Source organism: Chamaea fasciata, unplaced genomic scaffold (genome assembly GCF_029207755.1).
Source record: "Chamaea fasciata isolate MVZ Bird 193981 ecotype frontalis unplaced genomic scaffold, bChaFas1.0.hap1 SCAF_3, whole genome shotgun sequence".
Lineage (NCBI taxonomy): Eukaryota > Metazoa > Chordata > Aves > Passeriformes > Sylviidae > Chamaea > Chamaea fasciata.
Window position 1 is genome coordinate 38,409,810 of NW_027094088.1, and position 16,995 is coordinate 38,426,804.

The 16,995-nt window shown below is 42.2% G+C and overlaps 1 long non-coding RNA gene across 3 annotated transcripts in view; it reads left to right on the top strand.

Moving 5' to 3' along the window:
• LOC136286743 (uncharacterized) overlaps nucleotides 1-16,995 on the top strand; it is a 131,813-nt gene that overhangs the window by 34,825 nt on the left and 79,993 nt on the right. The window contains exon 5 of one of the 3 annotated variants that reach the window (XR_010719983.1): nucleotides 7,829-7,991. The exons of the other annotated variants lie outside the window; for them this stretch is intronic. This is a non-coding gene — a long non-coding RNA (uncharacterized lncRNA). Of the gene's footprint in view, nucleotides 1-7,828; nucleotides 7,992-16,995 lie in introns of those variants that run through there. 3 annotated transcript variants of the gene reach the window in all.

A 16,995-nucleotide genomic window follows, 5' to 3' on the forward strand; every position in this document is an offset into this window, starting at 1 on the left:
TTGTTATCCCTCCAGATACAAAATAGGCAGGTTACTGCTCACTGCAGGGTGCTGACTTGTGCAGCTCACTGCTGTGCTGGTGTCCTGCTCCAGGTTTATGTTTTTGATTATTTTTTTTTGTTTTGTCATTGCCATTGTATTAATATTAATGTTATTTATTAAGGAAAACAAAAGCAGCAAAAATCATTTGGGTCACCGAGTCTAGTCTCTCTTGACTGCAGGCAGACAGAGAGAGAAGAGATGTTGGTCTGGAGAACATCTGCTTCTCTGGCTTCACAAACACCCTGTCGCATGCAGGGTGGCTTTTGGTAATGAGGGTCAAGATTCACTTCTATCTAGAGCACAACAGTGCATAAGGATTTCACCATCCAGATAGTCTGTTCGTTTAAGTGCTAATAAGATTCCTGTTTTGTTTTGAAATGTAGAGAGCAACTTTCTTCTTCACCCTTTAATCGCCTTTCTCCTGTTTACAATCTTGTTTTGATGATTCAATCTGGTGTTGTAGATAAGAAATACTTGATTTAGCAAGGGTGAAAATATCTTCTAGGTGTACTATTCTGAGTAATATGTGCTGGACATGAGTGGTTCAAGCATGATCAGGAGAAGTCTGTTCACCTCTTTGGGCTTGAGGACATTGGCTTTTGTCTTGCTTTCAGAGCTCTAGTACAGAGAACAAAGGCCTGTTCTACCCAGACAGGCTCGTATGTTTTACCCAGGCAGTTTCCTACAAAGACAGCAAATGCACCTTCAAGGGCTCCACAAGTGGCCACTGGGGACTTGCTGCTCAAAGAGGGCAAATCCAAGATAACAGCAGCATAGTTTCCATGGGAGCCTGACTCCGCTTAGGAAAGGATGGCACTTTCCCCACAGCATTGGGCTGGACCAGAAATAGAGGCAGGCTGCCTCTGTGTACCACGTGGCTCTAATGACTTCATAACAATGACATGAGTAACCCTGTGAGTATGCTGTAAGATGGCAAGAAGCTGGAGATAGTGCTGTACATGGTCTTCTCATTACGTATTCTAGATGCAGAAGGTAACAGGACATGAGTCCAAAAGCATTCAATTTAAATACGGCCCAGCTCTGTTACATTACTCTGATGTGTGCCTTGGGAATATACATTAGAATTGATTGAAAGGAAATTAGAAAGGTCCTGCTAATATTATTCCTTATGGTTTTATTCATTACAGTGATCCAGAGGTTCCACTTTATCTTGGCCCAGTCTCTGATCATACACATGTGTGCACTAAAAATAGCTCCTGATATCACAGCCTCAGATTATAGCATGACCCAATGATAGCTCTATTTTGAGGTTAGGGACACCTGCTGTCCTCCTTTTCAAGTAGAAGAAGTGGTTAAACCCTTTGGGGCATAGTGAAGCTCTTTAGATGACTTTCTATTAGTGCCCAGGTCAGAGGAACCTGGACCCTGGACCCTTCAGGTACCCATGATACAGGAGAACCACTGAGTGAGCCTCAGAAACGATGGGGAAAAAGACATAAAGGAAAGCTTTGAGCACAGCTATCTTGAGTAACCCTGAACAGACTAGAAGAGTCTTTTTAGATTGTGTCCTGATAGAAAGATGCCAGTAAAGATGAAATCTCCTGTCGTGTGACACCCTCAAACCTGGCAAATAGGACTTGGTGTTCCTTGTCAGAGAGCAGAGTTTCTATAATAGATACCAGGATCTACTGCCAAATGCTTTTTCCTAATAGAACAATTTACAAGATCCCAAATTTTGGGGAACTGTTGAGTTCAGAGAGAGTAGCAACACAGCTGAAAGTGTTATGTAAACAACATATGTTAGATGTCTGATGTGTGGAGCTGGTTTGTTCTACACAAAGTGCTAGAAAACTGCATAGAACATAGGAGCCCAATTTCCCATTTACTGGTGAAAAAAAAAAAAAAAAGAACTAAAAAGCAGAAAAGTGAATCTCTATTGAACTTGAATAAGAATATCTTTTTTCTTATAATTGTTTGTCTATAGTTTTGTATGGGTTTTTTCTCCTTTTTTTAATTTTTATTTTTTAAAAAATTCTTTTCTGTAGAATGCTTGCATAAAGGAAAACCAGTATGTTAGTTGTATTTGAATGCGAAGGTCTAATCAGAACATAAGCTCAATAATTAGGCTTGGAATCTTCTAAACTAGCTTTTGCAATCAAAAACACAGCCATCGGGCCTAATCCAGTTGTCTAGGTACCCACCATAGCTAGAAGAGGGGCATCCCATGAGGGTAACTGGGCCCTTTTTAGAAGGACTTTTAAAATCGCAAGATGGTTTGTCTTCCAAAGGTGATTTTCTCTCTTTGTTACAGAGCAAACTTTGGATGACTTGTTTATTCCTACCCTTTATATGACTTTGATACCCTATATATACACCTTATGCTTATTCTTTACATAATCAGAGTCAACTGAAAGAAATCTTGTCCTAAAGTGTCTAAGAAGCCTGTGTTTGAAAGGCTGTCTGGGCAGAACTGACTGCAGAGTAGTGCAGGCCATGTTGCTGCTGATTGAGTGGCTGTTTTGCAGTCCGACCTGGGCAGGGCCCTTTGCTTTCATGGCACCCAGCAGTGAATTACTGCCACAGCACTGAAAAGTCCTCTGCAAACTGTTGTTTTTCTCAGTCTTGACTTGAGGGTTTTCAGTTGATTGCAGTTTCTGCTTTGTCTTCGCATTCAAGCACTGTCGCGTTTACTGGTTTTCTTATGAACTGTGCTGCTGGTGCTCTGACAACTCAGTGCTGCCTTGGTGGTGGCATTACTGCAGGGCATTTGTGCTGTGCCTACAATGACAGGGCCTGACATTCAAAGCTTGGCTTCATCCAGTTGCTTGAGGGGGGGATGAGAGTGAAATCTCGCCTTCAAGCTGCAGCCTTGATGCCAAATCTTTTAAGGAAGCCTGCATCTTGGATGTGAGAGCTCCCCTTCTTCCTGCTCATTAGGTGGTAGGATCTGCTACTGTGGTTTGACTTTTACAATGCCACAGGCAAGAGTTGCTGCTGCTTTTTACATTTTTACCTGGATCATTGGCATTCTGCCTCTCTGCTTTTGAGACTCGGATTAGGTATCGGATTCAGGAGGAGGCTGTAAGAAGCATGCAGACTGCTTTCCAAATCAGCTCTGATTTGAGATGAAAAATTAACTTCTCTTACACATAATATATATTTATGAAAGCATTGTCTCTCTCCAAACATTAGAAATTTTACCAACTTATTATAAGCCAGTGAAAATGGTTCATTCTTTGTGTGTATAGTTAACTGTTCCTGCAATTTTTAATTTCTGAATGCTTTTGTGGGTGGACTTTTTTTTTCCCCTCACTTGATACAATTGATCTTAGCGCCTTGTTTCTGATACCTAGCACTTGTCCTGCAGAGGAGAGAGACAGAAATAGAATGTCAGATCTCTGCTTGGCTGGGAAGGCATTTGTTCCCTTGCAGTGATGAAGAGGGTGACAGCTACTCAAATAGTGCTGCAAGCAGACATGTGAGGGAAAACCCAAGCCAGCTGTCATTGCAAAGACACTGTAGCAACCTTATGCACCAGAACAGTATAAAAAACTAGAAAATGGTTCAGAAATTCATGCATTCCCTCCACCCAAGTAAAAACTCCATGTAAGTATGTGGATCTAAATGAAAACCTAGCCTTATCCTGGGCTCTTTGTGGTTACAGGCCTCCCCAGTGAGCTAGCTTGTTGCCTTGTTTCCTCCCTTTGCTACTTCATCCCGCTCCTAGGGGAGGAAAAAGGATTTTCTTCCTTTCAAGTTTCCCACACTCTACTTCGATCAGTTAAGTCTTTAATAATTCCTTATTCCTTCTTACTTAGTTGCTACCCTTAATAACCCATAGAGATATGGATTTTCTTTTTTTTTTTTTTTTTTTTCTGCTGAGACCAAACATAATTTTAGACCATAAATAATACTTTTAAACAAGTTTTCAGAACTGTACTCTTGATTACTTCACTACCTCTTTTGTCATGGTCATTCTCTTTAGCCCTACATGGCACATGCTCAAAGACAAAATGAGAAGTTACTGAGTACTTCCCTGTCCTTTTGTATTGGCATTTTGAACGTTAATATATTTTGAGTCTACAAGTGGTCTCACAGCTTATGTCTTTTGAGTATTTACAAAGGGAAGGAACTTCTGGAACTCATGTCTTTGAACTGTAGAAATTGTGCTGAATGAGTTGTGGGTTTGTTTTGTGTAAGGTGGTCTGTGATGGGATCTGTGTGAGACCCCTTTTGCAGGGCTTCCAGTAAACCATGCACAGCTCCACTCACTGTCCTCTGTGCTAATCCTGCCCAGCACTAGACACAAGGCCAAAGGCTGAAATTCTCCTCTGAGATTAAGAAATACCTGGAATGGTTTTACTGGAGCAACGAGAAGCAGAGGTGGCTGGGCATTCCCTTGTGTTGGGGATCTTAGATGGGGGCACCCTACTGTAGGATGAGTGGCAAATGGATTTTGGGGAAAGTAATGCTCCACCATCCCTGGACCTCTGAGACTAGCACTGGCTGTGGCAGTACTTCAGTACCTGTCACTGGTGCTGTTTGCAGGGTTTGGAACGGGGCTCCACAGGGACTCAAGAAAGTGTTGTGAGTTCCTCTAGCTGTTACTACATATTATCAATGGGGCCTTTGGGACTGGTGTTTTTCAAAACTTTCTACCCTCCTTCCAGGAGCTCAGGAACCTAAAAACCCTTATTGCATTGTGTCGTCAGGACAGTGCTCTTCAACAAACCTTTTTCCATGCTATGGTACAATGCCTGGAAATACTTAATGAGGGCATAGGTGAAAATGCAACCAAATAGTTAATGCAATGGGAATTTTGACATAACTGCAAAAGGTGTCAGAGAGCAATAAGCCAAATTTCTCAATCATACAAGCACCTTTGGAGGCTCAGTGATGGTTTGCTGGGGTTAGGGCAGAGTTTATTTGTGTTATAATGCTTGGAGGTCCCAGCTGGGAGCCAGTGCACAACTGTGCAAGCCAGCATCAGGACTCTCAGATTGATGTCCCTGTCCCACACACAAAGGATTAGACCCTGCCCTGGTTTAATCCAGGTGAAAATTTGTCAGAGTTTCCCCTACTGTAGTTACATAAGTCTAAGTAAAGTATCTCTTTGAGCTTCTCACAGGCCAGATCCCGGCAGAGGCATTGTCAATTTTCATGCCTATTGAACATCATCAGACAGTTTTCCTGATGGCACAAAATAGCTGCTCTCAAAGCACTGCCCTATCTAAATTTGTTCAACTTGTGCCATGAAAGGAACTGGTGCACAATGGCCTGTTTCAGCCTTTGTCAGTGAGGGAAAGTTGAATTGTGGATAAAGCATATGAACAAGGAGTTGCACAAAATCAAGGTAATCCAATATTTGCTGACTGGTGCTTGTGTGGCTTTTTTTGGGTGGTGTGCGTGCAAAAGGCTTGCAGCCTCAGTGAGATTTTGGAGTACTTTTGTACTATCAGGAGAACTACTGGGATCTTGCCTTGAGAAGCAGAATTTCTGTGTTGTATTTATCTTCTCTTTGTTTGATAAGCAAACATAGATATTTTAAACTCTGCTGTATCCATGTGGTTTTCTCGTGGCTGTGGTCTTTCATAAAGAGCATAAGGTTCAACAGACCATTTGTTCCTGCTGTCAGATCACAAGCAAGGGCTGGCTGTACACAAGGAGATGGGGCTGGGGTCAGCTTGAACTGAAATTTACACTTGTTAGGTCCCTGAGTTAAGACAAATCAAAATCACTTCTAGTTTTTTGGTAATAAAATGGGGAGAAGATTGATCTGTCATTATAAGACTTAGTGCTAAGTACTGCTAGAAACCATCCTGTCTTGGGAGCATTTTTTCACCCTTGGCACTAAATGATTTTATTTTTAGTTCCATTTCTTAAAGCAATTTCATGCTTTGATAAAATACAGTAATTTTTCTGTGTTGTATGTACTAGAGTGGCGACTCTTGAGTAGACCGAATATATTTTGTTGCCTTCCTGTCCTTACTGCAATACAAAATACCAAAAGTAATTAGTTTGCAGTATGGATGAACTGATTAGCTTTTCAGTTTGGGGAACAGATACATTTTAGAATGAGAGCCTCTGGAGCCATATCTCCCTCCCTAGTAAAAAGGTGACTAATACTCACAACAGCACTGTGTCCCTATTTTTTATCTCTTTTTTTTTTTTTTTTGTGTGTGTGTGTTTGTGTGTGTGCGTCTTTAATTTACTGTGCAATCTAACAGAGCCATTTAAATTCACTGGATTTGATTTATCATGTGCTCTGTTCCACCTGGGCAAAAAAGAGCTGTGCAGAGCAGGGGTTCATCATGCAGTGAATAGGTAGCAGCCCTTCCTGATGGAGGGGGTGGTGTGGCTTGAGGCAGGCAGGAGGGCAGGAGAAGAATTAGCCATCAGGACCCCACAGTGTTAATTCTGCACTCCCTGCTCCCTGTCTGCAGTGGCTGCTGAAACAGCTGGATATTGAAATGCATCACAGAGAGTCATTAGCAGCCTGTTTGAGGGAGATCCAGGCCAGCTTCTTGCTGGTCCTGCTCTGGATGGAGTGTAAGGGGGAATGAACTTCCCCACTATGCTGTGCAGCTCCTGTGATGCCCCAGTACCTAAAGATCTTCAGATAAAAGGTACAATTAAGTCCTGGCAATATTCTGTAACTTAAAAATGGTTGAAACTCTGCTTAAACCCAAATTTAATTAACTTTGTTTTAAACAAAGATTATTGTAAAACCTTTATCCAGCTGAAGCTTTATCTGCCAAGTTTCACTGCAGGCTGTGCATTTGCATAGCAGAGTTTTACACACTCCTAAAATTTGTGGTTTGCAATGAAAAACCTGGCAGGCTTGGTTATATCAGCATTAACAGATATTCAGTATAATTGGAAGTACTGTCCCTTGCCAAAAATTGTACCCTAAGAGCTTAATAGATTTTAAGAGGTGAGTGTTTGGGGGTTTTGTGGGTTTTTGTTGTTGTGTTGTTTTTTTTTTTTTTTTTTTTTTTTTTTTTTTTTTTGTGTGTGTGTGTGAGTTTTTGTTTTTGCTTAAGGTCCTTGTACTTTAGTGGAGGTTGCACCTGAATTTATACCTGGACCATACATGGCTATGAATTCCACCTCCTGCATCTTCTACCTGTGAGCTTGGGGTGAGAATGCAGCCCTCCAATTTAAGAGTAATGCCTAATTTCTGCCCAATTTCCCAGTATGACCTTGTGTATGTGAGCAATGCCCAAGGACATTTTAGAACACCCTATTTCTCAGGTCAAGCAGAATGATGCCCTTTGAAAATCCCTATGTCAGGGAAGAAAGGCAGAGAGGTGGGAGGGATACTCATGTTTCACAAAGTCCACAAACTGCAGCCAGACTCAAAAGTGCTTAAGTACAGGCTGACTGCAAAAGGAATTCAATATTCCATTCTCCAGAGTGAATGACGCTGATCAAAGAAGCTGTGTCTGAAGACAAACTCTCTCCTGTCCCCTTCACTTGCAGACTTGAAGGAAAAAGTGTAAGATCACTGTGCTGCAGGAACTGCCAACCCTCATTTCCGTGGGGAAAATACTTTTTTTCCTGCCAACCTTCTTTCCTTATATCAAAATAGTGTTTATTTTTATAAAGGGAAATGCTTAACTTTACTTGCACTGTAAAACTGGCTTCAAAAAGGGCAAGACAAATACAGAGTAGAAAAAAAAAACCACTAAGAGCTGCTAAAAAGCTCTAAACAGAACTGCAAGTGCAATTTCTGGATAGAGAGGGGAGAATAGAGCATGGAAGTGCAAGTCTGTTCCTGCCTCTGTGCTTCCAACCATACCATGACACCTGTGCTTGTCCCCAGGCAGCTGCTGCTGCTGTTGTCAGAGTCTGGTGAGGCAGACCTCCGGCTTGACAGAGGACAGACGTCACGTTGCCTTACCCTGGTAAATGGGAAACAAGGTGTTGTTCCTTGTTGCAAGGGAAGTCCAGGTGCACCGTGCCACGGTGCTGCCCATATCATCACTCCCCCTGAGGACTCATCCAGCACACTTGGCTTTCAGCTGGTGAAGCTATTAGTGCTGAACACCTTCCCAGGGAGCATCCTGCTTTCCCTGCAGAGCAGCTGCTGCCCGGGAATGCTCTTTGTGGCTGTGGTCACCTCTGGATGGCTTGAGGTGGATGTTTTTCAACTACTCATCCCTGCAAGAGACACGAGAGTATAGGAAATGCTTCTGTGCAGGGAGAGAGATACAATCCTCCAGGCCTTCAGAAGGATCCTCAGAGAGGTTTACATTCGAAACACCAAAGCTGAAAATATAAAAGTGTAAAATTGCATCAGATCAAATAGTTGTAATTATAGCAAGCATATGAGACAAAACCCATTGTCATTTTATCTCTCTAGGGACTCCACACTTTTTGTTTGAGCCCTATTATTGGTGAAGTATGAAGTCTAAAATTATAATAATTAAAATGATTATAAAATCTTGGGGATTGTAATTTTTATTTTTAAATAGCTGGGAACAGCCTGTTCATTTCTGAACCAAAGATTTGGCTTTAAATTCACATCAGTTTAAAAGATAGCAGGAGGGGGAGTGTGTTGATGTGAATGCAATGAGCATGCCTGAGGGCTAGGTCCTCTTTTACCTCTCTCAGGCACCAAGGGGAAGCTGTGGTGAGGGGCAGTCCTGAACAACGGGCTGGAAATGTGTCACTGCTTGACCTTCTGGGAACCTGCTGGTGACTTCTACTTTGTAAACGCTAAGTGGATGGCTCCTGCAGCCCAAGCCTGGCATGTGGGAGCAGGCAATACATTATTTATATTTTCTGGAAAGAGAAGCTGAGGGTGAAAAATGGAAGAGAACCACTAGAGGCATCAGTAATTGGAGCACAGGAGCCCGAAACGTCAAATGCACCTTCACTGTTACTTTACATTGTGTGTTTTATGCTGGCACCGCTTCTTGCTGCTAAGTCCCATTTCATTCTCATGGCAGAATGTGGCGTGTCTCTTGCTGGGGCAGCAGCCTCTGCCAAATGTGGTTGCAAATCTCAACGAGTCGACTCTGAACTTTGTAGCTTGCCAGGGCTCAACTGGGTAGCTCAAAGAGAGAACATATTGAATGCTTGATTATCAAAATACTTTTCGTTTTCAGATTGGTGCAACTTCTGGGATGAAATGGCCCCAAAATGTCAACCATGTCAGTTCTGTGTCAGAAACAAATGAAAGCTGAGTGTTAGCTTTGGGCACCCATCCAAAGCTGTGGGAGAGAGGAGGAAATCTATACCATAGATTTCAAAGAGCCCATATGTCTCATCTAGGACTCAGTGTCTGTCCTTTTCTGGATCAGGCTCACCTCTCTGAAGAAGTGACTAGGCAGCAACAAGGGGATGGAGGGGACAGGGAGAAGAAAGGAAAGGGAATCAGAGAAACATTGGTAGATTCTATTTAGCGAATAACACAATACATGTAGCAGCACAATGGCCTTTTCTGCAGGCAGATTATCCCAGCCTGAGTCTTTGCTATATTAAAAGGGGGGGGGGGGGGGGGAGGGGGGGGATGAGGAAATAGAGCACCAAAGAAAAGGAAAGGCAGGCTGTACAGCAGCAATCAATGCTGCCCTTTGTGCTGCCTGACATTTGAGGGACTTGTTATCAACGATTGCTGGCTGCTTTATCTAAATGTATCTCCCCAGCTGCCAGGCACAGCGCTGATAGGCAGCGGGACGTGCCGATGGCCCCGGCTGATACCGCGGCCGCCCAATTCACCCGCCAGCCTTGCTGCCAGGGGCAGGATGGCTTCTGTCACTCCGCTGGCATGCTGCATGCACCCTCTAAGGGGGAGAAGGGCCGTTTCTCCCTTCTCCCGCTCCTCCCCGTGCTTACCAGCCGCTTTTCCGTCTTTTTAAAGGGGAAGGAAGGAAAAAGAAACAGTCCAAACAGGACCAAAATTTAAAAAGAAAAAAAAGTCAAGAAACTTGGGATGAGAAAGGGATGTTTTGGGGGAAAGGAAAATTTACTTATTTTTTTTATTTGTCCAGTAACAGTTCTGTCATCTGCTGCTCTGGCAGAAATTCCCATATATGTTCTTGCCTTCTCTTTCCTGCTTTACTGCAAAAGAGTGATAAGAATAATCTAGTGCTTGCCTGCTAGGTTGTCTCTTAGTATGGAAAATGCCTGTCTGGTATTTTTCATTTGTGCAACTTACATACTTGTGTCTATATAATGCAAGGAGCTGTATGCACAAGTTTGCCTGCAATTACTAATAATTTTTATGACTGGAAGATGATGAATGGGCATAAAATAAATGTTAGCTTGTGGCATCTCCTAAATCCTGGAGGGTGTATGTATTTAAAAATAAATAAAAGTGTTGCAGTCCACTTCCATCTGGAAATTATCTGATCTAAGGTGCTGCTTAAAGCTAGTTTAATTATTCCTAAAGTGTAGCCAGTTATTGACACGTTCTAAAATAAGAAAGCTCTGAATTTGTGTGGCCTCTTATTCCAAGAGACAGCTTAAATTATTGCCTTTACAGCTAAAAAAGGTTTTGAGGTCTGTGTGGAAATGTCAGCTCATAGGTTTGCAAGTATATTTGCTCTTGCTGGGTGCTAATGAAGCCATTAAAAATGCAATATGGCAAAGCTGAAGGATTTCTTAAAGATGACCATTTTCTGATGTTTGTGATTTTTTCTGGTGAAGAATTTGGAAAACAAAGTAACCTAGAAGTACAATAATAGAAGGCACTGTATTAACTGGTCTACTTGTAATGATTCTTGCCAAAATCTGAAAGCAATTAGAGCGCTCAAAAATGATTCCAAGATTATTCCAAGAGAAGAGAATAAATCCTTATCTCTGTCACGTTCAGCTGTCCTATTTTAATCTGTGCATATTGCTACCTTGATCGTAGTTGGAACATATTTCACATGCACGTACTGAAAACTGATGTTGGCGGTGCATTTTGAGGAAATTCAGACCTATTTGAAGCATAATTTTCTTCTGCAATCACTTACAGCTACTTGCATCAAAAAAAAAAACAAAAAAAAAAAAACCAAAAAACAAAACAAAAAAAAACCCAAAAAACCCCAAAAACAACAACAAACCACAAGGGGGAAAAAAGTGAACATGCCTGAGGGGGTGTTGCAGAATAAAAATCCCTCAGGAGAGTCAGAGCCAAAGCCCAGGTACCAATTTATAGAGCTCAGGTACCTGTTCAACAGAAGAATAGCAAGATATTAATAAAATACAAGATTTGCCTTTGAAAAATGGCACATTTGAATGTTAGCACTTCAAATGTCTAAGCTGAATATCGAAAACGGTGAGGGGTCTTTGATAAAACTCTGGCTGCGAATGTATCATGTTAAGAATCTAGTTCACGGGTCAGAGCAGGATACCGTCACTCACCTCTGCAGATCCCCCAGTTTTGGCTGGGTCATGGAATTCTTTGTGGAGCCAGTGCTGCTGTTCTGTATAAGAAATAGGAACAAATTCATTATGCAGTGTGGAGTGATCTTAAATGGAAGCTGTTCTGCCTAGCTTCCGTCATCAGTTATCAAAAATATAGCAGAAGTGCCTTTAATAAACAAGTACTGTCCAGCACTGGGTGCATTTGCCTTTCTGCCTGACAACACTGAGCAAGAGGAGAGCATTCCACATCCCGTGTTACTCCTCAGCCTTTTGCCAGGTGCAGGCAGCACAGCTCAGAGCACAAGCTCAATGTGCACATAGTATAACCTTCCTGAGCATTTCTCTTTCTGCGGCATTAGGAAGCCAATTCCTCCCAAGAGCATGTTTATATCAATCTAAAATTCATTTTAGCTGAAATATTTATGATTTTGTGGGGGGGAGGCAGGAGGTCTGGGTGTTGAGTGTGGTCAGATCAAGTTAGCTTCAGCTGGCAAGGCTGACACAAGTAGGAATCTCTCTGTCCCTCCTCCCGTACCTAAGTGAGCATTTATTCCAAGCCCTTTCTTAATGCTGTAACATAATTCATTAGGACAGCCTTAATGAGCTGGTAATTAGTCTGGTGGGAGGGGGGTGAGGAGGGGAAATAGAAATGCTAGACAGAGAGAAAGTCGAGCAGGCTGGGACACCTTAAAGAGCCCTGAGAGAGCCTTTTGTCAACAAAATGGATAGGGCTTGCAGGCAGTAAAACTTTCAAATGACCTTCGTGTCAAAATATTAGGCAGCTATTTTTTGCTAGATGGTGGTTTCATAAACATAAAAAGCGCACATATCATTCAGAGTGTTGTAAAATTTGTCTCAAAGATGCGGTGTTTCCTTCCCTTTTTTTTTTTTTTTTTTTTTTTTTTTTGGCAAGACAAATATCACCTCTGTGGCATGAGTGGGGGATGGGGTAAGGGGAATGGCATCTAATATCACAAACTTCTGCTTAGTCTGAGCATAATGTTAATAGCAGCTCATCTTTGTTCCACTGGTTTTAAGTACTTGATCTGTCTTTTTAGGGGGTGGAGGGAAGTAAAATACATACCATAGTACACATGGTAAAGACAGATACTGAGATGGTGACATTTTTGCTTGTAAAGTTCAAGAAAATTACTTAGATGTTTATAATTTATGGTAAAAACTAGATGTTAATATTACTCTGTGATTTAGAAGACAGATGTGGTATAATAAATACATCAAAGACAACAGCTCATTTCTGCAGAAGTGAAGCATCAAAACAGTTGGCTATTTAAGTGCTTTTGCTTCTGTGAAGTCTTCATTTCCAAGGTTAAATTTTGACATGAAGTTGGAGGCTAAATGGATGACTGTTTACCACAAGGCAAGGAAATGATTACTCGAAGCACCTGCTTATTTTGCATTGAGCTTGTCTTTAAGCTCCTTTCTTTTCTGTCCCCCATGTAACAAGTCCCAGAGCAGTGGAAATTCTGTAACTTGGATAAGCAATAGAAGGCCGATCAGGCATCACTTGAGCTGAACCATAGGAATGTGCAAGCAGAAATAACTGGGGTAAATGGCTAACTTAATAGAGGCAAAAGATAAGGAGATAGCAAAAGGATGGGAAAATTGCCGTACTAATCTGTTGTGGGGTTAACTATTTCTTTCTCTGCCATCACATCACACAATGCAGAAATGACAAGCTGTTCCTTCTCTGCCTCCTGTGTTTCAACTGTATTTCCCCTTTGACCCCCTGAACCATTTATCACTTGTAAACAGCCATTGCAGGTGACATACCGGCAGCCAGGCCACTGCTGGGAGCCCAAATCTTCCCCCAAGAAATGGCCACGACAGGCGATCACAGCTTGAATAAGGGAAAGCCAGGGATGGGCTTAATGGACATCTAACCTAGCCAGCCAGGAGCTTGTGATTGGGTGTAAATGCTCAAAATTTAAACTGATATCACATGAAGTATTTCTTATGTGGCTGGAAATATCAGGACTGATCCTCAGGCTTCCAGATCTTAGTAATCTCCCATCTCCTTGGTGTGCCAAGCAGACTTGCCTGTGGCCAGCTAGTGGCAGAGGCTGGAGACTGACTGGGTCTGTGCCCATGTGCAAAGGCCAAATGGGACTGGCTGCCTCGGGGAACTACAGTTTAGTGGGCTTTCCCTTTGAGATCTGAAGGCAATCTTTCCCACATAGAATGTGAAATGCAAAGACAAATTTAAACAAGGATGAGATGATGCTTGACTTCTCCTTACAGACCAGAGCAGAACAAAAATATTTTTATGCACTTGTTTAACCCTGTGTAGTTTCATACTGCTCTTTTATCCACTGTGTGAAAAAGAAAACGCTTTGGACTTTGTTTTCCTCCCCCCTACTTTAATCACTCTTAAGTACTTTGCTAGTGTTATTGTGCTCTGTCAGAACTGAGTAGGGATCACAATCACCACTGGAAGACAAGGCCTTGAGTTAATAAATGAGGTCCTTTTTTAAATTTATTTTTTAAGCCAATGGAAAATATAGAGGTGCTGTAAAATACAGTGTAGTATACAGGCATATATTCAGGAACATTCTAGGTGTGATGAGTTTACCATGGGGCAAACCTTTGGTGTTGCCCTCCATTGAATCCTGCTACCTGGCTACATTAAACCTACCAATGAAACTTTCCAATTCCATGCCTCCGTGTTATTATTTTTTCTTTGTTATTTTCTTCTTTAGCTCAGATGCCTACAAAAGAGACAATTTCTTGCACCCTTTAACATATTCAGGATGATCCAAGCCCATCAATACAATGCCAAAGCTCAGTAATGAAACTGGATCTGTTCATAGGGTGCAGTGCAATATTTCTCATACACAAAACACCTATGACATGACCCCCCAAAAAGTGTCTTAAAAAAGTGCTTTTTACAGCACAGTTGAGACTTGTAATGTTCTGTCACATGGATAATTGGTGAGGTTGTAATCTCTGCTTAGCTCTCCTTGTTAGAGGGCTTAGGCTTTTTCTTACATTCCCTTTTTTTTCTTTAATGGAATATATTTACTTTTATTCCCCAGCCTTGATTTTGGGAAACTGATTGAAATTTTCTCTGCTGGGTGCCTGCTGCAGAATGAAGTTCCCCAGTCTCAGGAAAGACAAATTTTATCAGGGTGAAGGGAAAACTACATGCTAAATTCTGGCGTCTTTTCTTTGCAAAGACCAGCCAAGACTGAAAGATGGTATTTTAAGATGGGTCCTACATTGTTTTCAGAGGGATAGCTTCTGCATCTTTATCTCAGCTTTGACAAATTTTGCCAAATTCTTCTGGTTTTGAAATTCTGCAGCATGTATACTCTCAATAAACATTTCTCAGATGACAGGAAGATGTCTTAAGGAGAGGAAGAAATAAAGTTGGAGGGGAGAGGAAGGCTGAGAGAAGAGCTCTCAGGAGCTGAAATGCTGCTGGGGAGAAGACTGGGGCAGCACATGTGGGATCAGGCAGGTTTTGAAGAATACACAGGGGATAGAGCTGTGAACCTGGCTTGCCAGACAGGAATTAATTGCCTGTGTTTAAGTGCCTGAGGAAGGAAGGACCTTGGTGAACAGAGAGGGATTGTGAGGGAGAGGTTGGATAGATTGGAGCAGATGGTCCTATGGTGTGACAGAAAATACAGTTATCTCTGTCCATCACAGCACATGCCGCCCTCCCTGCTCCAGAGTACCTGGAAAAGCACCTCAGGTCCTTGAGTTTCAGGGTTTGTCTGCTACCAGCAAATAGCCATTGCATCGATTGACAAAGCCTTCCACCCCCTCTGAAAAATCAAATTGAGTCCCAAATTAGTGGTTTCTTTTAGCTCAATATCCTTGTGACTTGCCTCTATGTACCGTGGAAGTAAATTAACTGTGAATTAGTGCCAGAGCCACAAGGAACTCACGCAGAAGTTAATAGTTCTGTCTTCATAGCAGGGAATAATGTGCAGCAAAATAAGAGCTAGGTGAGTACATAGAAAAATACAAACAAAATATTGCAGACATGTGGTCTGTGCTGGGGCAAGGGTTCCCAAGGCAAAATATATGCTTATGCAATTTAGAGTGGCATCCTAAAGCAGTGGCAGTGAGGAAAGGCTCTGCAGGCATCCTTCATTCCACTGTGTCCTCTGCTTTGCCCCTGAATAATGGCTGTTAACTTACCCATTTTGTGAGATATATTTATCATTCCACCTACCTCCTGCACAGTGTTGAGTGTCAGAATTCACTGTACACCATCCCTCAGTAGCAATGTTATTTTTCTTGCTCTGGAAATGCCGAAGCTAAAGTTGCCCACATAACCGCAACTCTGGTCCCCTGTGTAAACATGTTACAAGACAGTCTTTAATTACACGAGTTTACATTTATTCATTTTTTTTCCCTGCTGCATGATGCTCAGAGGCATCTGGCCATATCATTCAAAGTGTGGCCCAGGCCTTATTTACCTCGTATCATCCAAGGAGTGTGCTGAATACAAAATTATTGATTCGCTCTTGGGTGTTTCAGCTGTGCTTTCAGCAGAACGTTTGGAGTACTTAATAGACACATGCGGATTCAAATTCACAGTACCCCTGTGAGACAAGAAGGTGACAGTATTCCCATTTTACAGATGGGGAGCTGAGTCACAGGGAGATTAAGGTCAAAGAACCCACTGATTTTGGGGCCCCAGTCTGATGTTTCAGAGTACTTAGTGTTTTTATAGCTCGATATATGTTCGAAGCACAGCTCCCAGAGACTTCAATTACAGCTTCCAGCACTCAGCACTTTGCAAATCAGCCCCCAGGGTTTCAAGTCAGGCATCCAGAAAATGAGGAACACACAGTTAGTGACCACCTGTGGTTTATAACTTGGCCAAATGTGTGTGGATTTTCATGGTAATTGCAAAAGGCACCTCTCTTATTCCTGGGTGATGCTTTTCTCTCTCAGTCGGGCCAACTGATCCCTGCAGTAAAATACAGAGTGCTGCTAAGGTCTCTCAGTGGAGCAGTCCTGCACCCTGTGGAGGAGAAATGCAAGGGGACCACTGTCACTGTCATTACTAGCAAAACAGTTCTGTTCTCTTTCATGTAATTTGTGGCAACAGCTGAAATCTGCTTAACATGGCTTTTTACTTTCTAAGACACAGCAACTTGCCTTCAAAGTCTTAAGTCTCAAAAGACGAATTGGCCTCTCATAGCTTTTCACATGTTGAAAAGTGTGACCTTAGACTGGGAGGTAGTGGGCATCACACTGCAGGGGTTGATGTATGGTTTGCTTCCAGTGCTCTCTGGCTGTATCCTGAAAGTGAAGGTCTGATACACTGGGGCCAGTGCTCTGCTTCTACACATGACTGGTGTGGGAGAAGGAGTACTTTTAGCTGTGCAAATTTTTATGGCAGTCTGATGAAACCCCTGGAAGTGGTAATTTTAATGGAGACCTCCCTGGTAGACCACAATTACAGCTATGCAAGTGGTTTTCATTTAAAAAAAAAATTAAAATTTGAGCAACATGGAGCTGAAATACCCAGGCATGGGTCGCTGCCTTTAATAGTATTAACAGTAGAAAGGTAGTGTTGAGCATGGTAGGGAGGATGCATTTTATGAATGCAATAATAAATATGATTTATTTTCTTAAAGCACAGAGAGATGA